The sequence below is a fragment of the Lagopus muta genome, chromosome 6 (genome assembly GCF_023343835.1).
Source record: "Lagopus muta isolate bLagMut1 chromosome 6, bLagMut1 primary, whole genome shotgun sequence".
Lineage (NCBI taxonomy): Eukaryota > Metazoa > Chordata > Aves > Galliformes > Phasianidae > Lagopus > Lagopus muta.
Window position 1 is genome coordinate 1,225,936 of NC_064438.1, and position 27,302 is coordinate 1,253,237.

A 27,302-nucleotide genomic window follows, 5' to 3' on the forward strand; every position below is an offset into this window, starting at 1 on the left:
TTTTACCAGAAATAAATAGGTAAACTCAGACTTTGCATCACCTGCCAAAAATTATTGAGCCTAGTTGTATTGCTGAAGTTTTTGCTTGTCTTTGCTTAACACGGATGTTTCTCTGTTGTTTCTGTATTCAGCATGTGATTGTCTGAGGGTGGGCTCTGCTTAAGCTCCATAACACACTGAAGTATTTGTCTTGGAATTGTAGGGTTAGCCAAACCGAGCTTCTGGAAGATCTGCCTAAGTTAACACCACGTGTGGGGTTAAAATTGGGTTTAATGATTCTGTTTCCCTGTTCTAGCAATGCTTTTGCTTTCCTCACTGTGCTAGGTGGGCTTTTCGTTTGTATTTCTTTCCAGCTAAAATAACTGAAGGAAGCTGCTGGCATGCAAAAAAGCATTATATTAGCCAACTGTAGAGTTTGTATGTTACAGCTGGATGTATTTTATCAGAAGGCAAAGGAAATAATAACATCAAAATCACATGTCAAAAAAGCCCATGTGCTAATAAATAATATTTGATGCACATGACTTTATTTACTGTCTCTTTTCCTCACTTTTTCCGCCTCGCCAGTTGCTCACCTTTGCTAGTTTATGACATGATGTTTGAGGAAACGTTGCATTATCACATGCAGCAGACATCAAGGGAGAGAAATTGGCTTGTCATCGACAGTAATTGTAAAACCAACCCTACAATATTGCCTGCTTTTGGCTACAACCTCTCTTTCCTGGGAGCAGAAGTGAAACAAAATCCACAGCTCTCATCTGGTGAACATACTCAACCCAGGGTTAAAGTCTTAATGTGCAGAAGTGTGAGATGGGGCTCATCACAGGACTGAGAGGTGCATCCAGGCTGTAGCAGGAGAGCAGGAGGACTATGGGTATCCCGAGGAATGGGAAAACGGCTTTCTTTTCTAACTGAGTCTTAGGGGGATCATCAAATGGCAAGCTTCTGATGAAGACTCACCATTTTGTATCTGTTGTGCCAGGGGAGAGGTGTCATCAAGGAGCCTTGATAACTGCTAACCTCCTGAAATTTTGGTGAATTCCTCCACTACTCCCATAGGGATTTGTGAAAAGCTGGGGCAGCTCCAATCAGCTGTTATGGTGTGACACACATTCCGAAGGCTGCCTCTCTCCTCACAGTTGGTGTTTCCTACCTCTTAGCCTTCAGATGTAGCTGTATTTCCCCTGCTTGGAAAATGTTCTTGTTTTGATGAATACTAGGACCTGAAGGATGGATTGAAGTTATACAGCAAACAACTCTTTCAAATGTGGCAGAGAGCTATAGCATAGGTGCTGCAGGCTCCCAGCTCCGTGCTTTGCAATGTAAGTGGGAAGAAATGTGAATACCCAGCCCTGATTAGGCAGCCTGGCTTTCTGGGAGAAGAAAAATGGGGCTGACTTGGAAATCACAGGGGAGGCTGCCTCTAGGCATAGACTTTTCATTGCAACACAGCACAGTTAAGCCACCTCGAAACAGAGAAACACCAATGCAATGTGCGTCTGTCCAAGGTCCACTGAAATCATTTTAGTGACTTTAGTGACCTGGTTTGAAGTGTTAATAGTGTGCAGACTATGTGCATGTAGGACCAGAAGAGCAGTATGCTGTAAGGAGTGTGGGGTTTTTTTTTCTTTCTTTCTTTTTGGGACCTAATTTTTGTTTAGGTTCATTGTGTGAAACATGGACTGCATGCAACCTTAAATGCAGTCATAATGTACACTACCGTGACAGTGGGGAAGCTGTGCTCTTTTGACGTGACAGATGAAACAGAAACAGGCATCTTGAATGAGGTGTCTGCAGTAGAACATTCAAAATCTTTATTTTTCCCAATTCTAACAAGTCTGTTGAGGATACCAAACGTCATTATACTGAAAGATGCTCACAAAGAACAACACATCAACTGATGGCTGTTTGGATTTTAAAATTAGAACTGAACGTACGGCAACTGCAGTTTTGAGTGTGCATAAATAGAGCTCATACAAGAGCTTAATTGCCTAAATGTATCAATTAAAGGAAGTACACAGTTCCACTTATTGTTTTGTTGTATAGCCAACAAGGCCACAGTGTGTAAGTTTGTAACGGATCATAAGTATAGTGCCAAAACTTCTATAGGAGAACACACTAACTAGTGCCAGTGAACAGGACATTATTTAGGTAAACTGAGTTATGAACTGAAACTAGCTATTGTACACAGTTGTAAACGTCAGTGAACCAGACAAGTTAATTCTTTGCCTGTGAAGTAATGTTGGAATGCATATTATATGCGGGTTATGTTTAAATATAAATATGGGATTACCTTTTAGGCTGTGAAATGGAATCATATACGCAACAAACGTTACATCTAGGGCCTTCTATAAGTGAAAACTGTTGTGTCAAATGTGGTTAGTTTAGTAGGGTTGATGGGCTTTATTCAAGGCTCCTAGAATTTATCTGCCAAGCATAAATAATGATTTAACAACTAATAGGGCAAGGCCAGAAATATAATAGCTTTTATGTTGAAATTAACATCAAGTGATCTGTAGACATCTGCTAAGCAAGCCAAATGTGGTCTGTGTGCTGCATGCTTTGCCTCACTGCCTCAAAATAACAAGCAAAGCTTATATTTGGAGGGGCACTTTTCCTTGTTAAAATGGAAAGGAAAAAAAAAAAAGCTCAGATAAAAAATCACTTGCACTGTTAGGTTCAAGTGTGTGACGAACATTAAATAGCCCTACAAATTTAAATAATGCTCGATGCTGAGATTCCAGCCTTACAAATGCTTTTGGTTTCCGATGATATGTGTGTGTAGCGTGGTTCAGAGGGAAATTAACGTCATTTTTTATTAGGAAAAAAAAGGGGGGGCAAAGTATCAGCCAGGGTATTCCAGCCTTTTGCAAATGCAGCTTTCTGGGGTGCAGTCACTGTGAGAGCCTGAGCATCAGTGAATTTCATTTCTCCAGAAGGACCAGAAGGGTGAAGGAGCTGTAAGAACCACAGCACAGGGAAAGCCTGAAAAAGCTCCAAGTAGCAAAAATCCCTTCAAAGGAGACATTCGCTGTTGCCTTGTAGAGATCTGCATTGTGTGTGTGTCAGTGTTTGCCTTCTATGGGTGCCAGAACTGAAACTGTGCTTCCTTTGCTTGAGAGCACCACTGTTGGCATGGTTTGCTTGCTTTACTGACTGTTGCAGTTCATCTGCTTTCAGGACCATCCCTTCGATCTTTGGCATCATCTCTTGTGGTCTCAGCCTTTCCTCTGTTTTAGAAGTATTAGAAGGAGAGTGAATTGCTGACAGGGGAACATAATCTTTGTGAGGCAAAGTCTAAAGATGTCGGTAAGCTGAAAGGTTTGCCCTGGCAATTCACCATGTACTATGCAAAATTGAATGAGAAACTCATATTCATTGTGCTTATGTATGCTGCAGTTCTTTATGTCCATATTTAGATCTATTAACACAATAGGATTAAGCCAACTTGACTTTCTTGAATGAACAAAGCAGAGTCTCTACTGCAAATCCCAGAAATGTGTATTGCCACCAGCATCGTGAATAACACAGACCTGAGATCCTGTGCAGTTTGGCAGTGGTACAGAAGACGCTGTTCTGAACAAGCTGGATTCCCTTTGGTACAGGAGGCTTGGCACCAACCTCACTTTGAGCTGGCTCAGGCTCCTATAGGGGCAGTGAAGGCTGGGCTCTGCTCTGGATGTGGTGTCTCTGCCCCAGCTTTCCTCCTGAACACTGGAGCGTGGCCTCAGGCTGCTGTGGTTTGTACTGCCAGCAGTCTTGGGATACCTCTGCCAGTTGGGTTAGCCAGAACACACAGTGCTCTAGCCAAAGTCAACTTTTCCCTGTGAGGGCAACCGCAGCGAGGAAAGGTCCAGATGCTGGCTATGCCAATTCTCAAACCACAGCTCACCCTTCCCAGCAGGGATTTCTCTAGCAGATAGGTGGCAGCAACTCTGGAGGACAGAAGTGGAGGAACAGGACAGTGTCTGGAGGAAAAGAGCTGCTGTACTGGCAAATCCAGAGTTCTTCACAAGAGAATAAATTTTGACCCTGAAGTTTTTCTCTGCTGCTTCAAGCTATGCATGAAGAGATGAAATAAATGCCTTTTGCAAAAGGCCTCTCCTGGGATTTCTGTATTGGAGCAATGCCCAAGGGAGTTAGCAATGGTATGTAACTCTTTCCATGAATGAGTGTCCTTGCAGTATACAGGCTGGATGGAGAGAGTGGCCCATAAGTTCTGTTGTTTGGCTTTGCAGCCTTGACTGCTGCAGTGACTAAGCATGGGCTGTTATTTTAGGTGGTATAATTGAGCTCCTTTGCGGGCATTCATCTGATACGAGTGAGGGACTTGGTCTGTGCCACTGATTCTTGACTTTCTGTGAGAAACGTGACTTGCAGATTTCAAATCAAAACATGTAAGAGCACCTGGGCTGTGCTTAGGGTGCAAACAGCCCAGCCAGCTGCACTGCATGATTAGGTGACTTTTAGCTTTTAGTACACCTTACTTAGCTTTTAGTACAAAACACCTGGCAAAACAGTCATTTCTGCACACCTTGTGGTGTGATATATTATTGCATTTTAGCATTCCACATCAGAGGGATTTCCACACAGTCACTGCTTTGTCTTCCATGGAAAAACAAAAGCCCTCTACAAGTAGATGCAAAAAGTCTACTAAAGATTTCATATTGTTAATATTTAAGTCATATGTTTTTATGCTGCCTGTTAATAACTGCATTTAAGAGTGTGCCCTTCTTTCTTCAGGAGCAGGCACCTATTTGGAATGATGCTTTTTGGAAAAATATCAGCTCATTCAGTATTGGTGTGTTTCAAAAGATTTCAGATTCTGCTGTCAAGAAAAGTACAAATTGAGACTAAGCCTGCTGAAGAAATTGGTCTTATGTAAAACTGGTTTTGGGGCAGAATCAGACCATCTGATTTCAAAGGACTTCAGTCCTAGTGTAATACAGGTCAGTGAGAAACAGGCATGTATTCAAAGGGAGGCATGTTTGTTGTAACATTGGGAAGTTTGCCTTCTAGGAGATTTTCTGAGTGTGAGCCACCACAGGCACTTTGCTTTTTCTTGCCAAGAGCCTTCCTCTGAGATCCCAGGGCTAAGCTGAGCTAGCAAATAGGTTGTAAGCCAGTGTTCCGGCTGTGTAAGTATGGCTGAGGTGTGGGTTTGGAGTAGAGAAGTGCTGTGCTGGCGGTATTGCCAGCTCAGAAAGCAAATATAAAAGTGTCCATGGTCTGGTGGTGACTATCCAGAGGGGGTGCATGCAGATCTGAGGCTCTGCCTCCAGGACTTACCATCATTCGTTCAGGCAGCAGCTTCTTCCTTTTGGCCCTGCAAAGTGCTCTGCTGGAGCCAGATGTTTTACAAGGAGTACAAAACTTGAATAAGGAGCAGTGCTTTCTTTTGCCTGCTTTACTTCTGAAGGTGAGTCCAACTGTTTGTTTTGTTCCTTTGACTGTCCCATGTGCCATTTCTTTCATCTGGGTGGTAAACCTTGCCCTCTATTAGCCCAGAAAACTGGTCATCAGGAAGCTGTGCATGGTCCTATAAACAAGAGCATCATAGAAGTGATGGAAATGTAGTATCACTCCAAGGAAAAGCAGGAGAGTCCTTAACTTTGCAACATGCCCCCTTAGTGCTCCTGTTCCCCTTACTCCTTTGGTGTTCTGCTCTGGATGGATGACAGGGAGCATGAGCCTTGCGCTGTGCATTTGGTAGAAAGCAGCTTTATCTACTTCAGCAGTGTCTGAGATGTGCCCATGGCCCCAAGCTTGTTTTAACATCTTTTGGTTCTGCACGCTGCTCTTCAAAGAGCGGAATTATTATGTTCACTAGAAAAAATTACCTGTCTTCTGTGCTTCTGCCTCTCACTGTGATGAGGGACTCTCTTTTGATTGGAGACTGTCTTTATCTCCACAGGTCTACTCAGCAAAATGAAGGTGTGATTGTAGCATGTTGGCCAGTCTTAATCTAACTGGCAGAGGTAATAGTAGCAGTGAGGATGCCCCAGCACTGGCTATCAACCAACATATTAAGTTTGCAGAGACCTTGTGTATGTACCTCAAGGTATTTTGGCACTGCAGCAATTGATGCTTGCAGGGGTAGCTGAGATGGCTGTTAACTGTTGTGCAGTGAGCCTGTTGTTAGTTAGCAGCAAGCTAGTTAACTGCTGCAGCATTTATTTTGCTTCTTGTGTGAATTTTGCAGATTGTCCTGAGTTCCAAGCTGTAGTAGATGGGATGTACCTGTTCTAGCTAAAGTTGAACACTGACATTAATATAAATGTCCATCCAGACACGTCCTCAGCACATGAGGAATCAGTGCCAAGAAACTACAGATAGAAAGCAAGGGAAATAGGAGAAGACTGGCTCCTGTGTAGAGCAACTTTAAGGCTGACAAACGGAAGGATGGGGTAAAGTGTTGCTCCCACTCCACTCCAGTGCTGGAAGTATGAGCCTGTGCCAGAAAAAAAAAAATGACCCCTACTGTACCCTCCTAGACTGAAGAAAGCACTGGCTGAGGCTGTCATACTGCAGAACGTGCCACTGACTCACAAGTGGTAGAAATAGAGCATGAAAGCTGGGCCTCAAACCCCAAACAGTTATGTATGGATGTTAGCTGCCACAGGCTGATCCCTGGAGCTCTCGTGTTTTACCCTGTGGCATGGCTTCTGTAAGCTGTCATACTAATAAAGGTCCACAGAGTTGAACTGAACATCTGGGAGAGCACAGGTGGCTCTGCAGCCCCAGTCAGTACTTCTCCTCACGAACTGTGTCAGCTTGGTGGAGCCCAGAACTTGTATCTATCATCCTTGCAGGAACTTTTGGGATGCTAAACCCACTACCACCTTCCTGAACCCATTTTCTGTCTTGGAAAAAGACTCTGCTTCCCATTCAGTCCAGCAGAAGAGGATCTTTGGACTTGAAAATAATCTGCCTTTTGGCAAACAAAGCTTTCCTTCTTGCATTCTCTTTACAGGACCATTTCTACATGCTATTAGCTGTGATAAGGTAATGTGAACAAACTGTAGGTGACACTTGTATTCTAAATAGCTAGCTTTGATGTGCAGCGTGTGCTCTAAGTGAGAGGTAGTACAGATCTTTAGGAGTTGCTCAGGTGTGCTCCTTTAACTTGGTTCCACAAGCCATTGCAGCTGTGCCAATCCAACTTTGGGAGCTGCATCTTTGAGTCTGTGGTTTAGTCGCACATGTAAAAGCATGCTGTATTTTTGTAAACTTTGCAGAGGCCAACAGGAGCAAGAAAGAATTTGTTTGAGAATCACATCATTTGTACCAGTCTTTTAAATGGGAGACTTTCCTTTTTTTTTTTTCTTTTTTTTTTTTCTTTTTTCCCCACACCCGAATCTGAAATGCAAGGGTTTCCCATTTCTGAGGGCCTTTGCAAGGCTGAAGTGCCGGTGCAGCTTGCAGCCATCCCCTAGCAAAGGTTGGTACTGCAGTAGCCCCACCTGCTGTTGGAAAGAAGCGGCTTTGTCTTTAACCCACCTCTCAGACTGCGTTCACTTTCGATTGCCCTCCCTATCTTTTAGCATAGCCTGCTATTGCCGCATTCTCTCAAGCCGCGTTCTTTGTGGTCCTCGTGTTTGTCGTGCTTTATGTTGATTCTAAGCTCTTTAGAGCAGGAAGTATCTCTTATCTCTCTTGTAAAGCACTAAGTAAATTTACACACAATTTAAGTGCTTGATACGAACAACCAGAATCTTTTGTTTTTCCTAGCATTTGATTTCAATAGCTCTCTGTCAATTTGAAACGAAGGCAAAGGTATAATTAGGGTTTCTGAGTTGGTTTTACACTAATCAGAGTGACTTTATATAGGGTATTTTTTTCCATTTAGAAATGAGAAGCCCATAAACACACTGCCTGAAATAGAAAAGCAGATTGGTATGAGACTTTTTTATTGCCCAATACTTGTGAAAAAGGATAGGTCATTAAATGATGTATTAAGAGACTTTTTCTTAAACTGAACCACTGCTTTTACAAGTAAGAGATGAGCACAGTAATCAGGAGCAAGGCTTATTTACACAGGAGATTTCATTTGAAATCAGTGTGTCTTTAGAGAAGAAAAGGACTTTTACGTCTTAAGTTTTAAGGCTTTCTTAATATCATTTCTACCTTTCAGGGACAAATTCTGCACCTCATGCCTGCTTTCAGAAACAGTCCTATTTCAGTCAATGTGACTATGGATGTTACAGAATCAGGATCTAGCCCATCAGTCCCTAGAAAATCCATCTTCCTGTCAGCCCTTCACCCCTATCAGCCCATCTTCCCCAAGAAAAAAATAATCTCAAATTCAAGTTCTGGCATTATTCAAGATGGGCATTGCTTCTGAGATGAGGTCAGAAAGCCATGAAAGCTAGTTTCAGTTGACACTGTGAAACTCTTTGTGATGTTGCATGTGTTTTACAGCTGGATTTATAGACCTTCAAACAAAAAAAACTTATTAAGCCTCTGTATGTTGTATCAATAGGCTGATCAGACGGCTAGTAGACAGTGCTGAGCATCTGCTCGTTTCCTTCGTATTGACAGTTGTGTTAGTGAGGCAAGATTTTACGTGTTAATAAAACCAGAAATGCTTAATGACAGATTCTTAGCAGATAGCAAAGATGCTTCTTTTATTCAGAAGTGTGATATGCTTTCCTACTAAAGATGGGTTAGGCCTTAATTTTTAAGAGGATGTTTGGATTTCTTAGATGAGTAAATGTGTTTGCTTCTGTCTCTGCCTCATCTGCTTTGTGCCCGTGTGACCCAGCAGTGCTTTTGATGGTCTCAGAAGGGGTGAATATGCCTTGCTTTGAAGATGAAGGAGGCACAGTAGTGGTTCATGTACCATGCTCTGGCACTCCACTGAGGTTACACCTTACCCTGCAAGAACTTAAAATGTCACGACTGTCACAAATTGCAGTGATTCCAGAAACTCAATGAAAGATGTACAGAGTAAAGGAGTGTTCAGTGCACTTGCTGCAATTCTAGATGCCTTTTGAAATATCTCTGCAGATATATTAGCTATATATATATTATGTTTCTCTGCAAGATACCAAGTAACTGGAGTCTGCCTTATTTGTTTTCTTATATTAAAGCATGTGAGAGTCATTGAGGTGGCATGTAACAAGTGAGGATGCATCCTTACCGTACCACACATATGGGACAGTCCTTCCCTTTCTAAGAATATTAGTACTCATTTATTCTGGAAGCCAGCATCACCCAGGCTGAAACATCTGGTGATGACATCTGTGTGGCAGCTAAGTGTTCTGGTGTCTTTAATAGTCAGATGTGACTGCAAAGTAGATTCGGATGTTGAGAAAATTAAAACAGGAATTGAGGTATGTTCTTCCTGAGGAATTCTGTAGGTAAATGATCATCCTTTATAATACTCGTTTTCGCAAATAATGAAGTAAAGATTGATGAGCAGGAAGAACTTCTTTACAGTGAGGTGACGGAGCACTGGAACAGGCTGCCCAGGGAGGTGGTGGAGTCTCCTTCTCTGGAGATGTTCAAGACCTGCCTGGATGCCGACCTGTGCTACCTGGTGTAGGGAACCTGCTTTGGCAGGGGGGTTGGACTCGATGATCTCAGGAGGTCCCTTCCAACCCCTACAATTCTGTGATTCTGTGAATCTGGGCCTTGGAATAATGTGAGCATGCTAATGGTCCCTGGAAAGTTTTGTTGCTGACATTATGTGGCTCCAGGCAGCCTGGGCTGGTGAATGGTGACCCTGCACATAGCAGGGGGGTTGAAACCAGATGATCATTGTGGTCCTTTTCAACCCAGGCCATTCTGTGATTCTATGATTAGATATGGGTCAGAAACAAATAAGGGACTCAAGTGATTGACTAATCACTTTTTAAAAATGCTTGTTAAATTGTGACAAATCTTCATAAACTATTTAAAGATAATCTTTGTAGCACTTTAGAAGCTGCTCACTCAGGAACAGGGCAAAGAACAGAGGTTCTCTGTTCTTTACTAGGGGCTTTTCTGAGCTTGTGGGAAAGATCTGAGTTAGCCAACACTCTGAACATGCACAACATACCTGGCTAACAGTTGTAACAAAAAAATAATTAAAAAAAAAAATAAAGTGATCAGTTATTAAATTCACTACTAGAGTTGAGGGGGAAAAAAAGACACAGTGTTCTGTGCATATGAACCATTCTTGGGGTGCTTCAGACGGATTGATGGCAGCATTTGCTGTGTTGCAAGCTCAGTGGATATGGAGTTATGTCTGTTTGGCTCTATTACTGTGCTCTGAGTGGTGTAATTTAAATATTGTGTGTTTCCAGGAGGTTAACATTGCTGGTACACTTCATGCTCTTCACTGTAAAAAGCAAGTGCTTTAAAGCAAGTGGCAATCTTCCATTTGCTGCTGTGCAGTCAGCGAGACTGTTCTGTTAAGACAGAAATTTCCAAGCCTAAAGTTAATTAGAGTAGGATACTTAGATTTGTTAGGCTCCTTGTTTCGTCCATGTGAAACAAATGCAGAAATGAATCTGTAATATTGGTGGTGAGGGGTAGGTAACCCCTGCTGGGGGTTATCCCTATTGGGAAGGCATGAACACACACAGATTGCTGTGCAGCTGCTCAATGATGTACAGATTCACCCAAGCTACCCTTGCAGTTATTTGCTCCTATACTTTCTTTACTCTAAAAGGAGAGTGTTTAACTTCAGAATTTAAAGCAAAGCTCATTTTGTGGTATTTGATTTTAGATGTTATTGCAAGCTTCATAGTGAACTTTTTGGGAATCTAGCTACAACGTAGCAGACTTCAGAGAACAGCTGCATATATTTAGATTATCTTTCTGACTTCCAATCACTTCAATTAGGTGACTGATCATTTTCGTGATCCGGGACACTTCAATAGATGCACCTGCCAGTTTTATTTCTGTTTTTGCATTGTCGAAAGACGTTTGGAAGCTTGATCTGAGTATATTCCTGGAAGTTGAGATGCTCCTCACAATTTGCTGGAGGAATCTTGCAGTGATTTGCTGGAGGGTCTCAAAGATCTTTTTGAGACTTATAACCTCTGATTCCTGGAATCAAAACGTAGAGCCAAGTTATGAGCACCTATGAGAGGATTTCTAGTGAACTCACTGAAAATCTTTCGATAAATGTGTGCTGTCACATGCTTTGTTGTCTTCTGGGCAGATCAAAAATACCACGCATCAACATTTCTCATGGAATAGCTCTATTTTTGACTCAGTAGCATGTGAGTAGAAGCTGGACATGGCATAAAAAGCAAAAGTAAATCGAATGAGAACAAGAAAAATCTTCCTTTACCCATTTAGAGACTGGCTGTTTGTCAGTATCTGGTAAATACATATCTATTTTAAGGAGTGGAGGAACATTTGGAATGTGGCACTTGTCTGTGCTGTGAGTCCTAACGTAGCTTGTGGTTGTAAGCGTGCTTTAGCATATTGCAGTCTGCTGCTTTTAGATCACATAAACATATCTTTAGATTTAATTTTCTTTTGGTGGTGGTATTAATTCAGGGGTTGTTACAGTTTGTTTGCTTTAAAAATTCCGTCCGATTTTTCTTTTGCATTTTGCAGACCTCATCGTTTCGGAATCCTAAATGAACTGTTAAAAGAACTATTTATTATAATCCTCTCATATTGATATATTTTGACAAAGGATGTGCATGAGTTTGGTGCATAAAAGCAAAAAAAAAAAAAAAAAAAAAAAAAACCCAAACCAAAAACCAACTAAACAAAAATCAAACCAACAACAACAATAAAAAAAAAAAAACACCACCAAAATGGTCTTTGACTTTAAGGAACCACTGTCAGGACCAAAGTATATTTCACATGCTAAAGTCCTGATTCAGCAAAGCCTGCAAAGAAGAATTTCAAGCACGGTGAGCTTTGGTGGCAGCCACTGAATACGGTTGCATTTCCTAATTTGACTCTTGTGTCTCAAAAGTGCCCACAAAATGAAACACTCCCACACAAACAAGTCATCAAGAATATTGTAGTCTTTCTCCTTTTTAACATCCTCTCTCAGTATTTCTCACACAATTTGCATTATTCATAATGATTAGCTTTAATCTGAAGGACTTACAGTTTTAAAGTTCTTTATTTGCATATCTCTTTCTGTTGGTAAATGTGTGTAGCTGACAATGAGAAATAGCTTGTATGCTTTTCCGTGTCCTGGTAATCTTTTATTCACATATGCTTTATGCAGTAGACATGCTCTCTAGTTTTCTTCCTCCTTCATCGCCTAGCATTTTAGAATATGTAGGCTGACACCAAATAAATTAAAGCAGTACCTTTTTTCTTAATGGAAAATGCCCAGTAAGACATTCTGATTCCCTGCATCCCTCTTTGTTTTTCAAGCAGACCAGTGTTATAAGAGAGCTTTCAGCCAGACAAATGTTTTATGGCAATAGCGCTTTATGTTTTCGTAACACCCTTCTTCTAAAGACCTCAACTGCTTTACAGCAGTAATAAATTAAGCCTTACAACGTCCTATGTGGTAGGTAACTATTATACCCCGTTTAAGGGTGCCAGAATTCATGGAATAATCTGCATTCAGCGTGCCAGTAAGCTATGAACAGTCATTCAGGGTTTCATCCTAGAATGGTCACACGAATGCTGCCTACAATGGAGTCTATAAAAGAGGTACCTACCAGGCAAAAACTTAGGACATTTAGGAGCTGTGTTTGCCTTTGAGCCTTGTGCAGCCACCTTTAAGAGTGGTTTGTGAAGAAAGCTGATTAGACACTAGAAAAGTCTTGGAAAAAATTCAAGATAGAAAATCTTATTGATGGGCTGGAGGTTCAGCACTTTGGAAAGAAAGTATGGAAGTGGGTCTGGGGTGGTGAGTGGGAAAGTTTTAGAGCTGAGGAGGCATGACCAGGTTTTCTTGGCTGGAGAACAAAATGCATAGGAGAGCCTGGCCTTCCTATGGCACTTGAGCTGAGATACAGAAAGTTGTGACTTGTTAACTGTGCCTGGAACCTCAATAACTACATGCAACTGTGCCAACTCAGTTTTTAAATTAGCTGAAGAGCTGAGCTGGGTGGTTAAAAAGCAAACCAGGGGTCAGCAATGTATTTGCATCTGAAATGGGAGGCACCTGGTGGCACTCTGTAAGTCCACACAGGTGTGCTAAGCTTCTTATGACCTCTTTTGCTGAAGCGTTCGAGAGTTTTGCAGTTTGCAATGGTAAGGGCTGCTTCATGGTGAGGAAACACAAAAAGCAGAGAAGAAATTGCGAAACCAAGTCACAGTCTTGTGACCTGAAGTCAAATCATACATAGTTCAATTTGGTGGCCTCCAGCAAGGCCTTCAGAGGCTGACTGAAGAATTCAAGGGGAATGACCACATCATTTAGAGAAAACAAAGCTGCTACTTGGCAAAATTCATATACGTATGCATACCTCTTCAAGCAGAGAAGTTTACTGTGGAGAGGCAAAGAGGAGTAGAAAAACCTAAATTAGTTTTAAAGGGGATTTCAAATCACTGCGTGAATGGACATGTAGGTTGTGACCATCTGGACTAGCAGGAATCAAGACGTGTTTATCAAGGAGGATCTCCTCCAAAATATGTTATCATCAATGATAAGTCAATGCTTCATAGCATGCTTTAAAAAAAAAAAAAAAAATTGTTACAAAATCATATCATACAGGAATAGACCTCATTATTCTGTTGGGATGAAACAAGGAGCACAGGCAGCAAGGAATATCTCCCGTTCTGAAATATTCATAAGTTTTTTTGTTTTCTTTTCCTACTGACACAAACAGTCAAAAAGCAGCCTGGAGGAAATGTCCTTCGCTTTTGGGAAATGAGTTGGTAATTTATTCACATAAGGCCATGTAGTCATTTTGAATTAGCACATTGTGAAATCTGCTAATAAAGTGAAGTCAGTTTACATTTTAAACAACCTTTAATATTTGTAAAAGTAAATATCCCTTAATTTCTCAGCAATTTAGATGTAATGGAAATTGTCAGAAATTTTAATTTCTCTCTGTTTAGCTCACTCACAATGGCTGTCAAACAGTCAAGTGATATGACGTAAAGTACTGCTAATCGTTTCAGCACAAGACAGTACTTCAAAGGTAAGGCAAAGGATGTGCAGACACTAATGAAATTTTATTATCAGAACATAGAATTAGAATTGTGACAAGAGACAATGGTGGCAGTGACATGCAGCTAGAATGTTAGGCTTCTGAAATCTCTGAGCTGAGTCTCACAGACAAAAATAGCTAGAGCTGCAGACTTCTTAATAGTCTTAAATGGAAATTGAACGGGCTCAATTAATCAAGTGAACAAACTATAGGGAATTACAGAAAAGGCTCATTCTATGTTTTCAGGCTATTAACCTGCATGGCCATTATGTCCTGGTATAACGTTGTGGTTTGCAATCCTTGTGTTGCTTCTCTGAGTATACATTTCTGTATTTGTGGAGAAGTATGAAAAGCTCATGAGCTGCCATGACATGCAGATTTGTAAGTGCACACTTGGGCAGACCTCTCTGAAGGTGAGGTGTTCCACATGGTCAAGACAATTCTGTTTGGGTAACAGCACCACAAGTTTCTAATGGGGTGAATGCAAGTAGTGTGCTTCAGGGGTCAACAGCATGTCCAAGGTTGCAGGGCAAATGCAACTGACCTATAGGCATCCATTAGCATTTTGGAGTTCACTGCTTTACAGAAACCTGTGAGAATCTGTCAGGTGTGAAGAAGTGGCTTTGATGTTAGGGAGTTGAACTGAATTTAGTCTTCGAGTATTTGTAAAGCAGCCATTCCTGCTCTCAGCACACTTTCTCAAGTCCCTTGTCCCTTTCTCAAGCTGTGGTAGGTGTCCTGTTGCTTTGTGAGTCTCAGTGGCTGCAAGGGGAAATGGAAAATGCCATCCAGAATTTCTTAGATGTAATTATTTTTGAATTTTAATTAAACCTAGGGAAGAGTGACCAAAGTCTGGAAAATTCTCCCTTCTGTGCAAGGGACCTGTCCTCTGCTGTTAAGAACTCTGTCTCTGACTGTCAGATTAGCCTCATCTACAGTGGCATCTAAACTAGAAGAGCATTTGGGAAAGGTTGGAGACAAAAGACACACGTCAGTATATTCTGCAAGTGCACTGTGGTCTCTTTTAGAGAATGTCTATTCCCTGTGGTCCTGTACAAATGTAAGGGCTTTGTGGAAGCTAACACCTGGCATGGATGTGATAGCAGGGATCTTTTTTGCAACTTTGTGTGACTGCAATCTGGGAGGAAGTCAGCAGTGTCAGGTCCTGCCTTTCATTCCTTCATCTTCAGATTTGCGGGAACAAAACTCGAGTGCAGGACTGAGACTGGAAAATTGTTACCAAGCACCTCCAGTGTGTTGGAGAAGTACATGTTCCTGGTTTAATTTCTGGCTTCATTTTAATGGGGGTTCATTATTTTCTTTGGGAGATGATTTGCACTCTGACAGATCTCTCAGCAAGAAAGGAGGCCTTCTTCTGAGAAATGGAAAGGTCACACAAATCATGTAATTAATAACCCTACGATGTAATTCCATGATCCTGGCAATGGCAATGGTTTCTAAGTAAACAGGTAAGGCTGCAGTATGCATCACTGAGACGTTGATTTGGCCTGACAGGATACTGCAGCTTTTGAGTCCTTGTCAAGACAGTCTATGCCCGGTGCTTTCAGCTCAGAGCTGCTGCATTTTCATTCCAGGGAACGTGGCTGTTATCCACTGTTCCTTTCCCAATGCTCTAGTGGCTGCATTTATCTTTCCTATTTTCCTCTAAGTTCTTCCTTTTTTTTTTTTTTTTTTTTTTTTTTTTTTTTTTTTTTTTTCTCTCTCAATCTTGCTTTTTCCTTCTCTGTAGATTTATTCTCACAGAGGCTGTCCCTAGAGAGTCCTAAAATAGATAATTCATGTTCTCCTGTGCTGCTTCCTGTGCCATATTGCCACTCCCCTGCCAGCACTGAGTGTAAATATGTAAGGATTCCAGCTATGCCAGTACAGATATTTGCCAAGGGCAAACTGTAACCCAGAGTGCTTGATCATTAGCTGAAAGCAAACTGCACGTTGTACATGCACATATGTTGTCTGTTTACAGTTTTGATTCCATTGCTAAGTTATGCAAGTCTACCAGTCAAGGGGCAAAACCAACACCACATATGTTTGGTGACTAACTGAAAATATGATTGTCCTTAGAATCAATTTTTTTTTTTTTTTTTAAGTTAAAATCTTGTATTCTGTTTTAGTAATGCATTTTGGAATACAGATAACACATGATTTGAACATATTCTTGGTGCTGTGTTAATAGTAAATCCAAAACAAATTCTGAATGGGCAATATTCAGTTGTTACTGAAGAGAGACATTGGCATGTGGCTTATGTAACACAGTCAGCAACATGCATACAGCAAATATCTGCAGAAATTAACTGCTAAAGAAACACAGTATCCACTAAGTTTCAGACAGGCACAATCAGTTGAGGTCTCCCCTCCTGTTTCTCAGCAGTGAGCGGGAAAAGCAGCTCTCCTCTCTCTGATCAAGCTGTCAGAGGACTTACGAACCAGAGAACATGATGACCTTATGGGATCACAAAACTGATTAGAATACATACATCTCTAGTGCAGCCTTCTATGGTAGTGGATACTTGGGTACCTTAAAGTTCCTGTCAGTGAAGCTTTATGCCGGGGTCTCAGTGCATAGGCAAAGGAATATGTGGCTGCCTGGTAGAAAGGTTTTTATCACCCTGTAGAATTCTCAGGCAATGAAGCTTCCATTGGTTTGCAAAACCTCTTGCACCTAGCATTCACAAACGCTTTGGAAGGACTGTTAACTGCACAGAATGGAATGCAAGGAAAATTCAGTTTAAAAACATATTGGGAGCAAGAAATCGTTGTCCTAGCAACAGAAAGCATATGTTTTCTTCTCCCTCCTTTTAATTTTTATTTTTTGGCCTTGCTTTGGATTTACAGTGCCCTGCAAGAGTCCTTTCAGGCTTTAGCTGTTCCTCTGAGTTATTATGGCCAAGTTTGTCCTTCAACTAGGTTTTCATGCAGAACTCTGCAGGTGCGGTCTTGAGGCTGATCATTCCCTTTCTGCACACAGATTGGTATAAAAGTGGTTTGGTGGAATCAAGACCCTTCCTGGATGAGGAGGTCTGTCTTAGACCCTGAGCTGTTCACGTTTTAGTTAAAATGTGCTTCTACACTTAATGAAAACAACAGTTCCTGGAAGTGGAAAGCTTTCTGTGCACAGGGAAAAAAAATATGGAGTATATTATTATTTATTTTTTTTTCCAAAATGAAAGTCTTGGCAGATTGGCTGAAAATGTGCAAACTTCCAATTGGCTCATTTTAGCATATTGGTACTGATATTGTGTGTTGGAGTAGTGTTAATCAACAATTCTTAATCTGTAGCTCCTCTAATACAGTTGAAAATGCAAGAACGATGTTTTGGGAAGGGGGAAAAACCTTTAAATTGTCCTAAACCTCTTTTCTTCACCTCTAAAACAACCTCTTGGGTTTTAATTACTCCTGTAAAGTGGAACAATCACAGGATCCTCCTGTGACATTTTCAAGTTTTCTGTCTGCTCCACTTACGAGAAACAAATGGGTCTGCTCAGCTCCATCTAGATTGAGTTTTTCATGAAGTCATTACTTCTGTCACAGAGACTATTTTCAAATTGAAAAATCTGAAACAATAAATGATGGTGAAGCAGTTAATAACTGTTAAGAAATCACATTTGGAAAATTGCATTTAAGCAATAACCTTTCTCCCTGTAATTAAATGACAGAAAGGTCCTGGTTTTAATTAAGTCAGCAATTTATAGTTATGAAGCTATACTTCACTATGCAGATTAGAAGATGATAGGTCACAGAACACCCTGAGTGCATTTTTAGCGGAGCTGATCTGGTAATTACTCCACTGTTCAGTGGTGACCACAGTGAACCGTATCTCTAGATTAAACAATTTTCTTTTCCCTGCTCCGTGATGTATAACCAGGATGAGTAAATGTACCACTAGGACTGCATCGAACATCTTTAAATTAAAATGGATTTTAAATGAGGGGGCATGAGTGAAGAAAGTAATGTTTGAAGAACAGCGGTAGAAATGAATGGGCCACTAGGCAAGTCTTGCAAGCAGAGAATATATCATTGTTTTACAGGGCTTTCTATCTTGCGCCTGAATGTTTGGTGCAGATTTATGAGGAAGTAAAATGCTAATGTTAGTGTATTTATAAACATATGATGGGGGTTTCATCTATAATTTATTCCCAGGCCCTGCATTATGCAGCCTATGAAAGAAAATGAAATGCTGTGTTGGACAGCGAAAGGGTTCATTAATACAGCTTTCACATTTTATTTAACTAACCCCTAGCTCATATTACACATTGATTATTACATTGTGAGATGTTTCTGAACGCTTATTGTGTTCTGTTCCTCAGGCCTTTTGCTAGCTACTTCAGTAAGATTTCAGCGGCGTTCAACTGTTTTATTTCAACTAACACTAAGTATATTCACTTGGCCTTTGGGCATAGAAACAGTGGATGTATATTTATGGATTTTTTTGGAAAGAGTTAGAGAAACAGAGGTAGGGTTCCGTATTACCGTTTATTGGTAAAACGTGTTACTTTGGTTGAGTGTGGGTTATTTAATGAGTGTCTAAGTTGTGCCACAGAATCAGTTTTAATCAAATGTAACTATAGCGTAAGACTTGTTAAACTGGAGTTTGTAAATAAGGCTCATTCAAACAGCACTTCAGTTCGCAGCCACTACTTACTGCCTTTTACTCATCAACAGACCAATTCGTTGACCAGAATAACTTCTTTAATGAGCTATCTGTATAAATTGCCAGCACTCTGTAGAAATCTGTGGAGATTTGCCTATACTCTGGCCTGGAATTTATTTGCAGGGTTCATTCTCGTTGCAATAGTGTGTGTGTTGAGGGGGAGGGATAGCATGCACAGAGAGGATGAAAAGCCAGTTACTGGCTGATATTTATTGGAGTGGACATCAGTAACTATTGACATTAAGTGAAGACAGCAGATGATGTTTTTCAAGTTTACTGATACAAATATTTGCTTACAATTTCTTTTTACCCTTTTTGCTGGGTGATTGTTTTAGTTTTATTCTCAGGTTTCTGCAAACCTTATTCTGATTCTCTCTGACTTTAACAGGAAGGGACTCCAGCTGGCAATAGGCAATGTCGGGATTCTTTGAAGGTTGAATCTGTCTAACCAGGACAAGGAGAAGAAGACAAGAGTAGCATCTCTCAAACACAACTACCAGTGCCTTTTCTTCCAGGTTTGTTTTGTTTGTGCTTTGTGTTATACACATTTTTCTCCTAGAACTGCGGCTTTAGATGTGCCCAGACCCTTAAGGAATAATATACAGCAGTGAATGTCAGGTTTCTAAAATATGCAGTGGTTTAACTGAATGAGAAATTGTTTGGATGATGGCAAGCCTGGGAAGGTTTCATAGGATTAAATGTCTTAGCAGGTTTCTTCTTTTTAAATAGGAAAAATCTCCCTTTTATATATTCTGAGATGCAGAAAGAAAATATGAAAAGAATGGAACAATCTTTTGCTTCATACATTTATTTTTGTTATTTCTATTTCTGTTGATAGGTCTGACATTCAAGTGAACGAATAGCATAGCCTGCTCACTACTGCACACATCTGCACAGCCCTCTCTACCATTATCTGCTCTGTATGGATATTAACAAGCTTAGCACCTCCTGCACAGATGTAAAACTTTATTGTGAGGTATTCAGATGTCTACAGTGCAGCTGAGATGTGTTTCCTATTTGGTTTGCTTGAATGGGGAAGTGTGGCAAGGGGACAGCTTTTTGACTGTTCTATGAGCAATGGGATTTCAACTCCAAGTATTGATCAGCTAGCATAATGGGTATGCTTTTCCAAGTCCTAGGGAAGCTGGCTAAACAGACATTAAAGGTCAGAAGGGTAAGCAGCAGTTAGTTAGCAGACACATGCCTTGAGTTCAGTGACCTTGACATGTTTTCGCACCACTTAGTTGTGAACTCTTTTCAGAAATCTCCAATGTATTGGGGCAAGAACAGCTTTTCTAACTACAGTTGGTTTGTCTTCCTTCTCATTTCATTCTTCTCTCTCTCTTTTTCTTTTCTTTTTCTACAGTATTGTTATGGTACTTATGTATTGCAAAGACATTGTTTTTTCTTTCTTAAATAAATCTCTACTGATGTTTACAATCCTCAGTGGGTAACACAGCATCTTGTAGTGAGGAAGATTCAGAAAGCTGCTGTGCTGAAGGAATCCAGTCCTGCTGCTCCAATTTTAGGTATTTTTAAGATGCTCTCTAGCAGCATGTGACATTTGGATTTAAAAGGGTGCAGATGCAAAGCTGCAGAGCTCCAATCCCTGAAGATGTACCTCAGGTAACGTGGAGGCCCAAATACTTTCTGTGTAACACTGGGGACAAAGTCAAGGTAATAAAAAAGCCTCATGCATTCAAATTCTAAGATATACAGTCTATTAGATCTTTGTGAAACTTGAAGCAGGGGGATGAACACCTACTCTGTCCAGCAGTTTTGCCATGCCAACCTCTTGTTATTGACAGCTCTGCTTATCAGCTGATTGGAAGTTGTTAAAGGTAAACAGAGATATGGGAAATCTTATCTGGCTTCCACAGAAACGGAAAATTGTATTCAAATCCTATGTTAAAACAATCAGCTAAATTGGGGTTTGTTTCATTGCCTCTGAGGAGCATGAATTTACCATTTTCCTTTCTTCTGAAACAGCTGGAATTACTTATTCTTGGAAGAACACGTTTCCTTTCATTCCTTTCTGAGTCTAAGGAAGTTCATGGCTGTATTCCCTGTAGAGAAGGCAATCAAAATGGCTGTCATGGAGCATGGGGACATAAAATAAATTGATGACAGAAGGATTATGCGTGGGACTTATCCTTCAGTGATCATGTGTACCTTCCATATAAGGGCATCTAGAGGAAATCTCCCTTTGAGACAGTCCATTCCTACTACGTTACATCTAGAGAAGAGGCATTCAATTAAGGTGGGCAGGAAAGAATTTGAATTATGGAGAGGTACATGCTTCCTGATGTGTTTGACAGCAGGAATCAGACAGGGAAAGCTGATGAATTCTTATGCTTCTCAGGGGTAAAAGTGAATTTGAATCGTTGTGACAAAAAATTGTCAAGTGATACTTGCATGCTTTGGAAAAGCAGTAAAATCCCTTCCCTTCCTCTTCTCTATAGACTTCCTGAAGAACACATTTTCGAATTCATCTTAGTTATGGTGGCTTTGCGAAGAAGCCTGCTGGAAAATGTTGGAGTAAAGTACTTCTACCACGCTGTGAAATCAGACCATCATCTTCTGTCTCACCACTTACTATACCTACAGGCAACCATACAGGCAACCATATTTGCACCTGCTTTCAAGCAATCCCTGCAGCTGCTTCTGATTTGAAGGTCTGCATCTAATGTTGAAACAATTGCGCTGATCAATTTTAATTATTCCATTGGATCACTGTGGTTATAGAGAGGAAGCATAATCCATGGATTGGTGTGGCAGATAATAGCACTTACTCACTGTCCCCTTTTCCAGTGACTTTCTTTAATTATATGGGAGTTTCTAATTTATGATTTCAGTTACCACTGAAAGCTGTTCTGGGAGGTACTGTAGAAATAGAACAGAAAGCAGCCATGCCCCCAGAAGCTCTCAGTACAGATACGAAATTACAAGTGACAGATAAACTCCAATAAATATTTATCACAGAATCACCAAGGTTGGGAAAGACCTACGAGGTCACCCAGTCCAGCCACCCACCCATCACCAATAGCTCTCACTAAACCACATCCCTCAACACAAAAACCAAACGTTTCTTGAACACCTCCAGGGTTGCTGACTCCACCACCTTGCTGGGCAGCCCACTGCACTGCCTGACCACTCTTTCAGAGAAGTAGTATTTCCTAACGTCCAGCCTAAATCTCCCCTGGTGCAGCTTGAAGGTGTTATGTTGTGTCTTATCAGAAGAGAATGAAAGCTGGTGGCTGGTGGAGAATTTCTCGGGTGAACAACTTATTTGGAAGTGGAAGATGTGAGCTAGGGCTGGTCTTCAGAGATATGCTGCTTAACAGCTGCAGGAATTGTGAGCATGGAAGTTGTAGTGACTACAGCTGAGCACAGGGAGTAGAGCCATGAGCTGGAGCAGGGAAAGGAAGCTGTTATTAGCCATTACCCAGTGTGTATGATGGGCTAATGTGTCCTTGTCTCTGTCTTTAAAGGCTGTTGGGAAGTCTGGAAGCCTTCTAACACTTTATGGGATTAAAAATTGGATATTTTGTTTAATAAAAAAAAAAAATGGGGAAGGCAATGTTGACGAGTATTTGAATTTTAAAGTAAAAAGTGTAAAGGCCTCAGCCTGCATAAACTGGGTTATGTGTTGTGGCCAGATTAAAACAAGAAGCTCTGCTTTGGAGGACAGCCTGGGTTGTCAGGTTAGTGTAGTGAAATACTGGATTTCTTCCCCTTCATTTTGATAGGAAAGGTATGGGAAGTTGATTAGGTTTAAAGTCATTTGCTCACTTATTTATGTTAAGACCTTACTGCTGCTTCTTGGGACCACATTTTTTGGCCTCAGCTTCCGAACCAGAGAGCTCACAGCCAGGTTGAAACTTCTGTGAGTTATGAGGGCCATCATGAGCTGCCTTCCATCTCTTCCTATTTTTAAATCTTTTTCAGTGCATCTTACCGATTCTTCTGCTAGCACAGTTAAGTCTCTTCTGAAAAGTCACAACGCGGTGCATTGCACTTTACAGATATACTCTTTAAAATTGCCCAAATGAGTAACTTATGTATCATGAGCTGTCTGTTTTAACTGTATTAGTTTGAGCAAACAGCAATTAGCAATGTTAGATTCTCTTGTAGTAGGAGAGTATCTAAAAATTTTAGTTATTAGTCAGTAATGAGGAATGATTCCTCCTTGTTCATCCAGAAAAGTGTCTCGCAACCTTGTTCCAAGGGCAGTCGGAGTGTCATGTTGTGTAAGTGGTCTCGGTTACATTCTTCTCCCTGTATGAACTGCAGGCTTCACAGCAGGGTACTTTATCTTTGATTGCAGCCTTCATGTCTGGCAATAACAGGACATCTCCAATGCTGCTTTTACACTTTTCAACGCCCAAATGGGAACTGTGGATTGTGTTCGCTATGTCTCACCTCATGTTGTGTGGAACTAGGATACAGTCTCCTTTGCTCAGTCCCATCCTCACTTGCAATTTGCCCAGCTTACAGTGGGAGACACAGGGCCTTTTTTAAGTGGCCCTTCATTTAAAATTTTACCTGAAATCTAAAATGGCAGCATTGTCTGAGCTTTTTTATCCGTGCTTTTTAAATGTTACTTCAGAAGCGTGCAACAGTCGAGGTAAGATTCCTTCTTACTGTACCATGAGTCTATGAAGAGGCTATATGAAGCATTCCTTCTGTGAAATGCCTGGTGTGGGGGAAGGCTGAGTATTAAGTCCATCCTGTAAGTGATGATGTTCAGCTTTCTCTGTCCCAGCACCTTGCTGTTTTTCCCCTTTGACTCCATGGGACATGTGAAGGTTACAGTCTGTGCCTGAGTGACCTCTTGAAAAGTAAGCATAGTAGCATGCTGGAGGCATAGGAAGTCTAGTTACAGTAAGCACTGATGTGAAAGAGATCATTTAAATGTTCTAGGAAAAGGTGGCACAGCAGTAGCTATGATAGTGCCTTGGAATAGGTATTTTTGTATAGTACCCTCAGCAGCTGTTCCCCTGAAGTCTACTGGGTGAAAAATACTCTTTTCTGCAGTGTTGCTAGCATTAACTAGCAATCATTTCTGGTGCAAATGGAGAAAGGTCCGTTCTATTTATGAAAGATTCCTGTAATGTGTGCAGGTCCCAGTGATTTTGGTGAAGCAGGGCTGGTGAGCCTAGCCTGTGAGCTCTGCTGGTCACTCACCAGGTCTGAGATTCAAAGCCAGCCTAAAACCTGTCAGTATTTATGTAATTCTGTCTGAAGATTGCTTCTTGCAGAAAACCCAAGAAGGAAGAGAGGTTTTGCACGCTCAGATGAAAATCAGTAACATTTAAGTACTTAATTTTTTTTCCTGGAAGATTTGTCCATTAACTTTAATGAAGCTTTTTCTAGGCTTACAAGAAGAGAGCTATTAAACAAAAGAGAGTTTGCTTGCCAGGCATTTTCTCTGCTGTCTCAATTTTTTTTTTTCTTTATGGCCAAACACTTTCAACCATATGTCTCCAGAGCAATGCTAACTCTTAGTGACCAGTAAAGTAAATCCCACTTGTTAAATTCTTGTGGCTGCACTATGCTGGGAGCCTTACGCTCAGGGCCCTGTTCTGTCACTGCTTGTTTTTTTTGTCTTACGTATTAAATGAAGTGATTTGGATTGGTGATGCAGGAGAAATCCTCTTCTGCCACTGAAAGGTGGCACGGTGTAATAAATCTATAACTGTTATTTCCTCTTTTGTAAAAGGTAAGTCAGTTGGATTTCCTGCACCTCAGGCTAAGAGAACAAGGGCTGGATTTAAGCCATGCCTCAGATGACCTTCTTTACTGGTGATTCCTACTGCCAAAGTAGGAATAAAAATATCTGTGTGGGATTTGCTTCCATAGGTCTCATCAGTTTGTGCTAGGACCACTGGAATTTGAAAACTAAGTGCCAGTGAGCCAGTTTGGATGCAGAGTCTCACCTCCGTGGCACCTGGGATGGCCCCCTCTCTTCACAGTGATCAGTGTCCATAAAAACTGTCTGGGTTCATGTTTGGAATCCCTGAGCATCCTCGGGATGGGAGCTGTCTGCTGATGTGTTCCTCCCAGCCCAGGGAGACAAATGACGCCCACATCCACGCTCCTGCCTTCTCTGCTGGGTGTGTGTTGCTCCCGTAGCCCTCACACTTGCCAGCCCCTGACTTCCTTCACGAGCACTGAGGTACTGCATTTATCTTTTCCTCTTCTGTGGGAGAGGATGGACTCCAGTTTTAAATGAGCGCCCAACCTGCACCCCTGTCAGCTCTGTATAGTGCTGCCAAAAACTGCCCAAGATTTCTCTGTGTACCTCATACCTTCTTTCAATTGCAAAATACTGTTTGGAAGGCATAACTCAGGAACTCTGACTTTATTTTTCTTGCAAATTGCTTTTATGTATTTCTCTTGCTTGAAAATTAATTGGCCATAGAATAAACTGTTTTCCCTTGAGCAGGAACTACTCTCTTTCCTGTGACGTTACAGTAAGCTGTCCTTGGGCCAAATATTTAAAGGTATTTAGGTGCTTAAAGATGCAGGTAATGTGAATTTTCCGAAGTATCTAACTGCTTAATACTCAGCAATTTCAGTGGGAGTCGCCATCTAAGAGCTTCTAAAAATCCCACTGTGCATCCATCTGCTTCTTTAGCCACCTAGGTTCCTTTAAAAAAAAACAAACAGGTCGTTCCTTCCATCACTTGAGACAAAAGTTATTTTTCTTAATGTAGATGGAGCATCTTAATACTGTTTCTTGGAATTTGCCTGCCACCTTTAACTTATTTTCATTGTTTTGATTATGATGTCAGATCTGGTTGATGATCATGTTTATGCAGTTCCAAGCAGAGCGTGGGCACACAGCATCTATCCTTTATGACATGAACTTGGCACAGCATCTAATATTAATAAATCAGGGCTAAGAGGTTTGTAGGCAAGCTAACTGTCAGGAAGTTACTGTAAGTTTTGCCATATACAAAGTGATCTGTGTTTTGTTCTAACTTTTTAAACCCTCTTTGAAAACCGGTATTCTGTTTCTCATTAGTCAGTCTTTGATCCAGTGGAAATATCAGTCCCTTGAGTTAATATTTCATCTGACCGTAGGGCCATGTAATTTGCCACGACACGAAGTCAATAGGTCTCTGCTGGCTTACCCCAGCAGGACTTGTATGGAAGGAAGAAAATTCTCCACGAAACATGAATAATGTGGATCTAATCAAGAATTTATTTCTTGGGTTAAGCAAAAGAAAAATGTGGAGTGTGAACATCAGTCCATCTAGGCACAAAAGGAGCTCGAGGGAAGGAAAACATTTCACTTTGTATCACTTCACATTCTCAATTTAATGCATAAACAGGAGTGTCAGGACGTGTGCATCTTGCGGAGCCACAGAAATAGCAGTAGATTGATTTATCATTATTTACCAGCTTAGCCATCTTTTCATGTGCTTTCTATTATAATGTACTTGGAAAGCTCAGACAGTCCTTCTGCATTAACCTCCACCTTCTGTCGTCATCTTTCCCCCTGGCTGCCCTACGCTACATTCTCAAATTTTAATTTCATTGTGCAGGGTGCCATAGAACGAAAAGAAACATTTGTCTGCGGAGTTTGCTGAGTCTAGGATATTCAGTTTGGCTTATGCTAATTTAAAAAACAAGCAACAAAATTTGTGCTTTTGCTTTTTAAGGCTTTCCAGGGGTGTTTCATTCCGTGAGCTCTGAAGGAGCAAAGCATTTACGAATATCCATTAATCCTCACTGGGAATTGATCCAGAGCCTGTTTTAAGCCTATGCTTAAGTGGTTTGTTGAACTGGGGCCATAGCTGCCCAGGCCCATCTCTGCCTGAGCTTTAATTGAGAAGTGTGAGCATTTGAATTCATTTACGTATGCTTATGGGATTTGTTAGACATATATTTTTAAATAGCTATTGATGAGGTTTAAAAGAATTTATGCACATCTCATGATTGTAGGAGGTGTGAGAAAGGGCCAAGTCAGACCTTTGATATGACTTTGGCAAACAAATGGTCTTTATTTCAGTACCTGCCTGATAACAAGACTCAGGGGCAAGTAAATATTCGTTATATTTTCAGCAAGCTGAAAAAAAAGACTTAGATCTGTACTGTGCAATTTTAGATCCTTGCCCATTGTTTATTTTGCTTGGCCGATCGCTTTTGCTTTGGCTTGGTTCTGGGGAAGGGCAGATGAAGCTTGGTTTGCATTCACCTCTTGGGTATGTGATAAAGAGGTCTGGTGCAGAGAAGCACCCTGCTCTGGTTGGTGCATTAGCATATCACTGACCCACTGCGGCTCATTCATGAGTTTTCAGCTCTGACAGGTTGAATGCCCAGAGTGGTCACTGATTAGACTGCCACTCCTAATATTCTCATCCCTGCAGTTATCAAGCAGGAAAATAGTGACAGGCACATCTAAGCAGCGTGGGAAATGCAGAAGCTGAGAAACGATACACTTGTAGCATCTTAGGGCATTTGCTGAGGCTACAGTGCCATTCAGGGTAATAGCACAATAGTTTGGATCCGGAAAGGAATCCAAATCTTGGCAAATAGAAGGCAAATCGCGC

At 41.1% G+C, this 27,302-nt stretch overlaps 1 long non-coding RNA gene across 1 annotated transcript in view; it reads left to right on the forward strand.

The window, feature by feature from the left end:
- The window catches only part of LOC125694710 (uncharacterized), a 93,895-nt gene that overhangs the window by 4,367 nt on the left and 62,226 nt on the right, over positions 1-27,302 (forward strand). The window contains exon 2 of the long non-coding RNA XR_007377668.1: positions 19,130-19,256. This is a non-coding gene — a long non-coding RNA (uncharacterized LOC125694710). The remainder of the gene's footprint in view (positions 1-19,129; positions 19,257-27,302) is intronic.